The sequence below is a fragment of the Citrus sinensis genome, chromosome 8 (assembly GCF_022201045.2).
Source record: "Citrus sinensis cultivar Valencia sweet orange chromosome 8, DVS_A1.0, whole genome shotgun sequence".
NCBI lineage: Eukaryota > Viridiplantae > Streptophyta > Magnoliopsida > Sapindales > Rutaceae > Citrus > Citrus sinensis.
Window position 1 is genome coordinate 15,991,487 of NC_068563.1, and position 10,274 is coordinate 16,001,760.

The window sequence follows — 10,274 nt, forward strand, 5'->3', positions numbered from 1 at the left end:
TCCTCAATGTTTGAAAGGAAATAAGTAGAGTTTAGAAGACATCACCTGGGTGGTGCAACACAGAAGAAAATATTTACAGGCGGAGAGTTAAATCTAATTTGTACTTCTTACTGCGGCTACTGTTACCATCATTAGTTGGTCGCTCCAACACAAAGGTCCAGGGGTCTGGCTCCGGTTTATAAGCTTGTAACATATCAAGTAGCTCATTAGCAGTGTGAGCACAAATAAAGAGTTTTTTCACATTAGAAGGAATGAAATAGTTTTTTATTGCATGGTTAAGAAATGCGATAAAGTCATCATAAAAGTTATTGACATTTAACAAACCGATGGGTTTCTGGTGAATGTGTAGATGGGCCCAAGATGCTAGTGTCATAAGTGCCTCTAGTGTTGCAAGATCTCCTGGAAGGAAAATAAAAGCATCAGCATGATTAAGCATTTCAGTTATTCTTTCTTGCATACCTGAGACGACTAACTCTTCTCCAGTTGATGAGTCAGACGAACTGCCTAATGGTTTTAGGACTCTTGGGATGATGCCTAACACTTGACTTCCTCTGATAAAAGCTGCTTCTGAGACCATTTTTGATAACCCTCGGTTACCTCCTCCATACACCAAGTGTAATTTTCTCGCTGCTACGCTTCGACCAAGATCTATGGCTGCCTCAACGAACTCTTTATGTTTGCCATATGTAAATCCAGAAAGCACACAAATGTTCTTGAATTGTCTATTGGGAGTAGCTGCCATTGGAATATTTCTCAAAAACAATTTGTGAGTGTTTGACAAAAGAAATCACATTTAAGAGTCTTGGTGATAGTGGGTCACAGCTGTGAATGAGGTAACATGTTAGTGTCAAATAACGCATGAAGCACATGGCTCGCGAGTCAAAAAGAAAACAGTAAAAAGGAAAAAGCAAACAGTAATAAAATTATTAAAGACAATAATGCAAACAATAAAACAACAGTGAAATGAAATAAAATAACAGTAAAGTAAAAGGATATTTACACGTAGTTGCGACTGTGGCTCACATCTTCCTCTGGTTTTACGTCCAGAAACGGCTTGAACGCCCTCTATGGGTCGAGGATAGGCTTCCTATCCAGTTTTCTTATAAACTGGCAAACAGGGTCGTTTATAGTCAGATTCCCGAGACTATATCGTGCATGCTCTTTCTGGAATAATGGCCATAACTGGAGAATCGCTCCTTGCACATATCCACTGGGATGCGTTTCAAGAGACAAAAGGATATCATCCAATGACTCCTTATTCAAGCCATCCCTAATGAATTGAATCTTATCTTCCCTGTTATCAGACACCATTCCTAAAGAACATGGGTTTCTATCGCAACTCATTCTGGCACACTTATGACAAGCAACAAAAATTCTTCGAGCTCGTCGTTTTCTTGCATAATTTCCTTTACCACAACCAGGCATGAATGCAATAAATTTTGGAGGTAACTCACCTGCCGATCGTACTTTAGCCTCGATTAACCAACGGATGTCAGCAGGTATGTTATTCTTCATGAGTAATCGCATGCGTTCGGACCGAGCTTTATAGATCGTAAGGAGGGCATTCTGAGGAAGTGAAGGGAATCGCTTGTGAAGCTTCGCTAGAATCTCGTTTCTGTCCATACTTTCGCCTCAGAATGTCAGTTATTGTGGGAAACTGAAGTAACCGACTTGATTGTCACGGAGTACCGTTATCCGCCACTTCACCGGGGTAACAAACTAAAGCACACAAATAGAAAAACAAATTAAAACACACAAAGAAAATTAAAATCATCCTCTTATTGAATTTACCTCAAGCTCCAACTGGATGTCGTAAACACTTCTCTCAATGTCTCTGAGTTGGTGTTCTAAACCCTCAACATAGGCTACTAACTCTGGTGGTTGTAGAGCCCAAATGCGATGTGTTTTACAAAATTGAATCTGTCTTTTGAGATGAGTTTTGACACGTTGAAGTGGTTTAAGAATGTTCAGGAGGAACGGTCTAAGTATGAGACTCATGATTAAAAATGATAAGAGAAAACTTAATGGTAAAATAAACACACTTATGCAAAAACAATTTCAATTAGCAAAAGAATAATAATAAAAAGAAAGAAAGAAAAATCAAATCAACGAAAAGAAAAAAAAATCAATTCAAATTTGGTGGGTCACTCAAATTTATTTCGGTGTCTTCTTTATGTGGTTGGTACTCTAGATATGGCTTTAATCTTTGACCATTAACTTTAAACGTGACACCATTCTTTGGGTCTTTAATTTCAATTGCCCCATGTGGAAAAACAGTATGAACAATAAATGGGCCAGACCAACGAGAGCGTAACTTACCTGGGAATAGGTGCAAGCGAGAATTGAATAAAAGCACTTTCTGACCTGGAGTGAACGATTTTCTCATAATTTGCTTATCATGGAAGACTTTCATTCGTTGCTTGTAAATCTTGGCATTTTCGTACGCGTCATTGCGAATTTCTTCAAGTTCTGCCAGCTGTAATCTTCTTTCTGAGCTGGCTTGCTGCATGTCAAAATTGAATTTCTTGATGGCCCAATATGCACGATGCTCGAGTTCCACAGGTAGGTGGCAAGCTTTTCCATACACTAGCCTGTAGGGTGACATCCCAATCGGGGTCTTGAAAGCCGTTCTATATGCCCATAATGCATCATCAAGTCTTAATGACCAATCTTTCCTGTCTGGCCTCACCGTTTTTTCTAATATGTGCTTTATTTCTCGATTGGATATCTCAACTTGGCCACTGGTTTGCGGATGATACGGAGTTGCCACTTTGTGTGTGATTGAATACTTTGTCAAAAGAGCTTTGAATGCTTTGTTACAAAAGTGGGCACCACCATCACTGATTATCGCTCGAGGGAATCCAAAGCGTGAAACAATATTGCTTTTCAAAAATGCTATCACCACCTTGTGATCATTGGTCCTACATGGAATTGCTTCTACCCATTTTGATACATAGTCAACAGCAACCAATATGTATTGATGACCAAAAGACGGGGGAAAGGGTCCCATGAAGTCGATACCCCATACGTCAAAAATCTCAACCACTAAAATTGGATTTAGTGGCATCATGTTCCTTCGCGTAATGCTCCCCATTCGTTGACACCTATCACATGAAGAACAGAAAGTGTAAGCATCTCGAAATATAGTTGGCCAATAAAAACCACATTGTAAAACTTTAGTCGCGGTTTTCTTAGCACTGAAATGGCCTCCACAAGCTTGTTCATGGCAGAATGAAAGGATATTCTGAATTTCACTTTCTGGGACACATCGTCTAACAATTTGGTCTGCACAATACTTGAACAAATACGGGTCATCCCAAAAGAAATTCTTTATCTCTGCAAAGAATTTAGCCTTGTCTTGCTTGGTCCAATGCTCTGGAAGTTTACCTGTAACAAGATAATTAACTATATCAGCATACCAAGGTAATACTTCCACATTCATTAATTGTTCATCTGGAAATGACTCATTCAATGGTAATGATTCTGTAATTGTGTCAAAATGGAGACGAGAGAGGTGGTCCGCCACAACATTTTCTGTCCCTTTCTTATCTTTGAATTCCAAGTCAAACTCCTGCAAAAGTAACACCCAACGAATTAGTCTGGCTTTTGCATCTTTCTTTGTGAGAAGATATTTAAGAGCAGCATGATCTGTGAATATAATTATTTTACAACCAATGAGATAAGATCGAAATTTTTCTAATGCAAACACTACTGCTAGCATTTCTTTTTCAGTAGTTGAATAGTTCAACTGTGCATCATTTAATGTCATACTAGCATAGTAAATAACATGGGGAATTCGATCAACTCTTTGTCCTAGTACTGCTCCTACTGCATAATCAGATGCATCACACATTAGCTCAAATGGTAAGTTCCAGTTTGGGGCCTGAATGATGGGTGATGATGTCAACAAATGCTTTAATTTTTCAAATGCCACAAGACATGAATCATTAAAGACAAAAGGTGCATCCTTAGCAAGTAAATTGCATAAGGGTCTAGAAACTTTGCTAAAATCTTTAATGAAACGTCTATAAAAACCAGCATGCCCAAGGAAAGATCTTACTTCTCTGATTGTTTTAGGTGGAGGAAGATTAGAAATGAGATCCACCTTGGCTTTGTCAACCTCAATACCTTTGCTCGAAATGATGTGACCGAGAACAATACCTTGTTTTACCATAAAATGGCATTTCTCCCAATTTAAGATCAAGTTCTTCTCGATACATCTCTGCAGAACTAGTGTTAGATGATGTAAACATTGATCAAACGAGTCACCAAAGACAGAAAAATCATCCATAAAGACTTCAAGGAATCGTTCAACCATATCAGAAAAAATGCTCAACATGCATCGTTGAAATGTAGCAGGTGCATTACATAATCCAAATGGCATTCTCCTATATGCAAATGTGCCAAAAGAGCAAGTGAAAGTAGTTTTCTCTTGATCTTTTGGTGCTATGGGAATCTGATTATATCCTGAGTAACCATCTAGAAAGCAGTAAAATTCATGGCCTGCTAATCTATCAAGCATTTGATCAATAAATGGTAAAGGAAAATGGTCTTTACGTGTGACAGAATTCAATTTTCTATAATCAATGCATACACGCCATCCTGTAGTCACTCTAGTGGGTATCAATTCATTATCAGCATTGGTAACTACTGTGACTCCTGACTTTTTAGGGACAACTTGTACAGGACTGACCCATGAACTATCAGAAATTGGGTAAATGATACCTGCATCTAATAGCTTAAGGACCTCAGTTCTAACAACTTCTTTCATGTTAGGATTTAACCGACGTTGCATCTCCCTAGTAGTTTTAGCATTTTCATCAAGGTGAATGTAATGCATGCAATCTACTGGGTTTATACCTTTAATGTCTGCTATGGTCCATCCTAATGCTCCTTTGTGCTCTTTTAAAACATCCAACAACTTACCTTTTTGTTCGTCATTGAGGGATGCTGAGATGATTACCGGTAGAGTACTTTCTTCTCCCAAAAACGCATATTCCAAAGTGTTGGGCAATGGTTTGAGCTCGAGTTTCGGTGGTGATTCTGATGATGGAATGAGTTGCTTCTCTGATGGTGCTAGTTGCTCAACTCTTGACTTCCATTTATTAGTGTCCATAGATGGTGTTGAGTCAAGCAGGGCATTGACCTCATCGACCGATCTGTCAATATCAAAATCCAAACCAAAGTGAGTTAAACATGTTTGTAAAGGATCACTAAGGTTTGAAACAAAAGTATCATCAACTAATGCTTCAATTAAATCCACATCAACAATTCCATCATCTACACTGTAAGGTTGTTTGGCAATGTTGAAAATGTTTAGCTCCATAGTCATGTTGCCGAAGGACAACTGCATATTTCCAGTCCTGCATTGAATGTGAGCATCCGCAGTTGCCAAGAAAGGTCGGCCTAGAATAATGGGGATGTGCTTCCTTGAATCCTGTATTGGTTGAGTGTCAATTACAATGAAATCAACAGGAAAATAAAACTTGTCTACCTGGATAAGCACGTCCTCCACAATACCATGAGGTATTTTCGTGGACCGATCTGCAAGCTGTAACACCACTGGAGTTGGGTGTAATTCTCCTAGTCCAAGTTTCACGAATACAGAGTAAGGCAAAAGATTTACACTAGCTCCTAAATCCAACAAAGCATTCTCAATTGTGTGGTTCCCTATACTACATGAGATAGTGGGGGAGCCTGGATCTTTGCATTTTAAAGGAATTTTATGTTGGAGTATAGAACTAACGTTTTCTGTTAAAAATGCCTTCTTTTGAACATGCATATTTCTCTTTTTAGTACAAAGGTCTTTAAGAAACTTGGCATAAGATGGAACTTGTTTAATAGCATCAAGCAAAGGGATGTTAACACTTACCTGTTTGAAGATTTCAAGAATCTCACCTGTGGATTTTCCCTTTTTTCCTTTAGCTAACCTTTGAGGAAATGGAGCTTTGGGAACATATTCTCATGGGTTAGTTTCTTCTTTCTCCTCCGGTGATGAGTCCTCAACATTCACAGGTACAATTTGATTTTCTTTTGTCACCGGCATCTCCACTTTGTTGTCGACTTCCTTTCCTTTTCGCAAGGTCATTACTGCTTTGACCTCTCCATGCTGCTGTGGTGAACTGGTACTTGCTTCATGTACTCCTTTAGGGTTAGGCACTGGTTGACTTGGAAACTTACCTTTCTCAACGGTCATTGCCAAGGTCTGAACTGAAGAAGCAAGTTGTCCCACCATCTTCTCGAGGCTTGAAACTGATTGGGCTTGTGAATTGAAGCCTGCTCTCAACTCATTTCGTAGTCCATCAATGGTGCGATTCTGTTGCTCAATCGTGGAGTGAGTAACATTCTTGAAATTTTGGAATGCATCCTCCCATGGTCTGGGTTGAGAGTAGTTCTGGTTCTGATTGTATGGTCTGAATGGGGGCTGAGAGGCTTGAGGAACTTGAGGAATTTGTTGCATTGGTGGAGCTGGAGCTGCTGGTCCATTCTGTTGGAATCCTTGAGACCATGAAAAATTGGGGTGGTCTCTCCATCCAGGGTTATATGTGTTGGAGTATGGGTTGTAATTTGATGGCTTTCTCATTACACCTATGGCATTGGCTTGATCTGAGTATGAGTCCTGGTCATGTGGTTCTGTTGATTTAGTAGTCGATAACGATGCTATTTGTCGAGCAAGACCTTCAACCATCTCCTTGACTTCTTTGATTCCTGAAGTTGATTCGCCAATTTGAACCTCATTCACTCCTTTAATTCTTCTAGTAGTCCTAAGTGATCGACTCCGTTGTTGGGAATTGTCCGCTTGTCGCTGGAAGAATTCCCAAATTTCTGACGCACTTTTTGACATTAGCTCTCCTCCACTTGTTGCCATTAGCCATTCTTGCACATTTGGTAGTAATCCCTCCAAAAAGTATTGGCATTGGTGCCATTTCTCATACCCATGATGTGGACACTTCAAGAGTAGCCCATTGAATCGCTCCCATGTCTCGAAAAACTGCTCGTCCTCTCTCTGAGTAAACTCTGAGATTTCCCTGCGAATAGCATTGGTTTTATGCACTGGGAAATATTTATTCAAAAATTTAGTTACCATTTGTTCCCATGATGAAATGCTATTAGCAGGCAACGTATTTAACCATGAACGAGCTCTATCCTTTAAAGAAAATGGGAATAGTCTAAGTTTAACATCATCATCTGAAAAATTCTCATATTTGAATGTTTGACAAATGGCATGAAAATCATTCAAATGATTATATGGATCCTCATTTTCTAGGCCATAAAATGTAGGGAGACAATTTAGCACACTAGGTTTTAGTTCAAAGCTCCTAGCAGCTACATTTGGGTATCTTATGCATGACGTGCTCAAATTAGCTAAGGGACTAAAATAGTCCTTAAATGGCCTCTCCTGTGGTGCTTGTAAATCCATTTTATTTTTAACGTGTTTGTGTGTGCGAAGTGTTTTTTCTAATTCAAGGTCTATAGGTTCAAGATTAGGTAATAATGACCTACGACCATGCATACAAAACAAATAAAATAAAAATAAAGATGCAAACAAAACAAAAAATAAAGATGGGAACAAAACAAATAAAAAATAAAGATAAGGGAGAAATTATGATACTAACCTTATTGCGCTATTACAACCTTTCTATAAAAATACACAAAAATAAATACGTGAAAGAAATTAACTAAAAATTAAATTAATAAGATAAACAAAAAAAATTACAAAGAAAAATAAATGGAAAATTAAATTATAAAATTTTAAAGAAGAGAAAAAGAAAAGAAATACTAACCTTTAAATGTAGATTCACTTTTTTTTTCTTTTTTTTTAATAATAAAAAAAAATACAAGAAAACAAATAAAAGAAATTATTCACAAAAATTAATTCTATGAATTAAAATTACTTACCTCCCCGGCAACGGCGCCAAAAACTTGTTGTGCAAATTTTAATGTACTCGCAAGCGCACGAATCTATTGTAGTATAGATCTATGGTGACGAGTGTCGATCCCACGAGGAGGTGGATTTTAATTGTGTAAAATTAATTTTGTAAATGGGTTGTTGGATTTATGGTGGAAATGATTTGGTATATGCTAAAACTTAAATTAAAATGGCGAGAATAAATTCTAAAATTGGAATTGCAATGGCGAGAATAAATTGAAGATAATTCTATTGAAATGACGTACTTGGGTATCTGGATCCGTATCAACATGCATCATGGGCTAAATAATCCGTATTAATGCCAATTAAATCATGAGGGGGGAATCCACACCTCATGAACCACGCTCTAATCAATATGGTGCTAAGGGCTTATCGTGCCAAACAATAATAACCTTATACTAGAGAGCCGGTGTAACCAAGGCGGTACTAGACAAGATTAGTATTATTTGTCGACGAGAAGTCAAAACATCCACAAAAACTAGAGGGGAAGAGAAAGTAAATTTACCAAATTAAGCCCATGACACATGTTGAGACTTCACCTTCAACCCAAGCTTGAAAGAAAATTAGCCACTCATAGTTGAACTAGGGGCAAAATGGGAATTTATTAAAATACGAAGAAAATACAAGATGGAGAGGGAATTACAGAAAATGGATCCCAAAAATGGATTCAGAGATATCAAATTAGGGGGGGGAGGCCCCCTTTTTATAGATACATGGAGTAAATCATGGCCATCGGATTAAAAACAGTTTGGACGCTCAGGATTGCGCCACGTCATCAGTCAACAGTCCACGTTTGACCACGCGGATGAACAGTAACACGGTTTGACCCGACTTTGAACAGTAACGCGGTTTGACCCGGATGAACAGTAACGCGGTTTGGTTGAAAATAATCCTGTGTGATGCATGCACCGTACGCGAGATTTTTCGTCCACTGATATGCTGCCACGTCACCATCAACAGTACATAAGAATTTTAGCCCAACAGGATCGTGACACCTCATCAGTCAATGCCACATCATCGGTCAATGCCACATCATCGATCCGTCTATGTGAACAGTGTCGTGAACAGTAACGTAGACAGTACCGTATACGTGAATAGTACCGTACATGTGAATAGTGCCATTTTTCCTTTTATGCTCCTCCTAAGGTTTTCGACCGTCCTGAGTTCAAAAGTGATGTCCGTTTTGCCGTCTGATCTCTCCTTTATTGTGAAATGGCTATACTGCCCCTAAAATACATAAAATACTTAATTAAAATAACACACACGTAATTACATCACAAGAAGGTTAAATACATAAAAGTAAGGGTTGTTAGTAAGACTTGAAATGTAAAATGACGGTTTTCTCCTTTATAAATATGCATTTTCTAACACTCAACAGTAGATTAGGTGGAAGAGCCGACCATAACGTAATTAAATATCATAGATTGGGCGGCATAGCCGACCATATAAGAATTTAGATTATAACTAAAAACATCATAATAGCCATCACAACAAAAAGAAATTGTTAACACTAAAGTTAAGTATGAAAAGAATTTTGTCCTTACATTACAGTTGAATTGTTACTTACCTCTTGATCTTGACTTCTCTAGGCCTTTCTAAATTAAGAATTTCTCTACTCTTGTTGTTATGACTTAGAATAGATGAGAATGAAATTTCTAGGTTGCATTCAAAATAAAAGGTGGTGGGGGTATTTATAGGATTTCTTAAGGCTAATGGTGTAACACTCCACTATATTATTTACTTAAAAATGCTTAAAAACACATTTACTCTTAATATAAATACGAATTCTAAAAGTTTAGCACAATTCAACAAAACTTTCTTACAAAAAAGTAAAAGTCATATACATAAAGCCAAGATACTTATTTTTTTATTAACACAAAGCTGAGCCCATAATAAAATCCCAAGGTCGGTTATGCCCATATGCACTTCGTCTTGGTTAGGACTTGGCGCCAGCTTGCCCTACTTATCGTTACCTGCAATGTAAGGACTTAGTGAGCTAATGCCCAGTAAGATAACACTTTGATGCATGTATAAATTATGATGCATATGAATGACCATTCTTAAAATAAACATAGAAAATACAAAACAACTTTATTTGGGCCCTAGGTACGTTGCACTACAAGGCTGGCACTTTTACTCTTTAAACATTATGCCCTTGGGCCTCCTTAGTTGATCTTTTGGGTGTTACGTATCGCCGTCCCCAAAAGATTTCTTACAACTTAGCTTTGAGGGCTTGCCCTCCTTGGAACTTTGCCACCTGGTAGCACAACTACCTATTTTTCATAAATTCATTTTTCTGAAACGTCTTCTTTATAATGTAGTCCATGATATGCATGCATCCAAT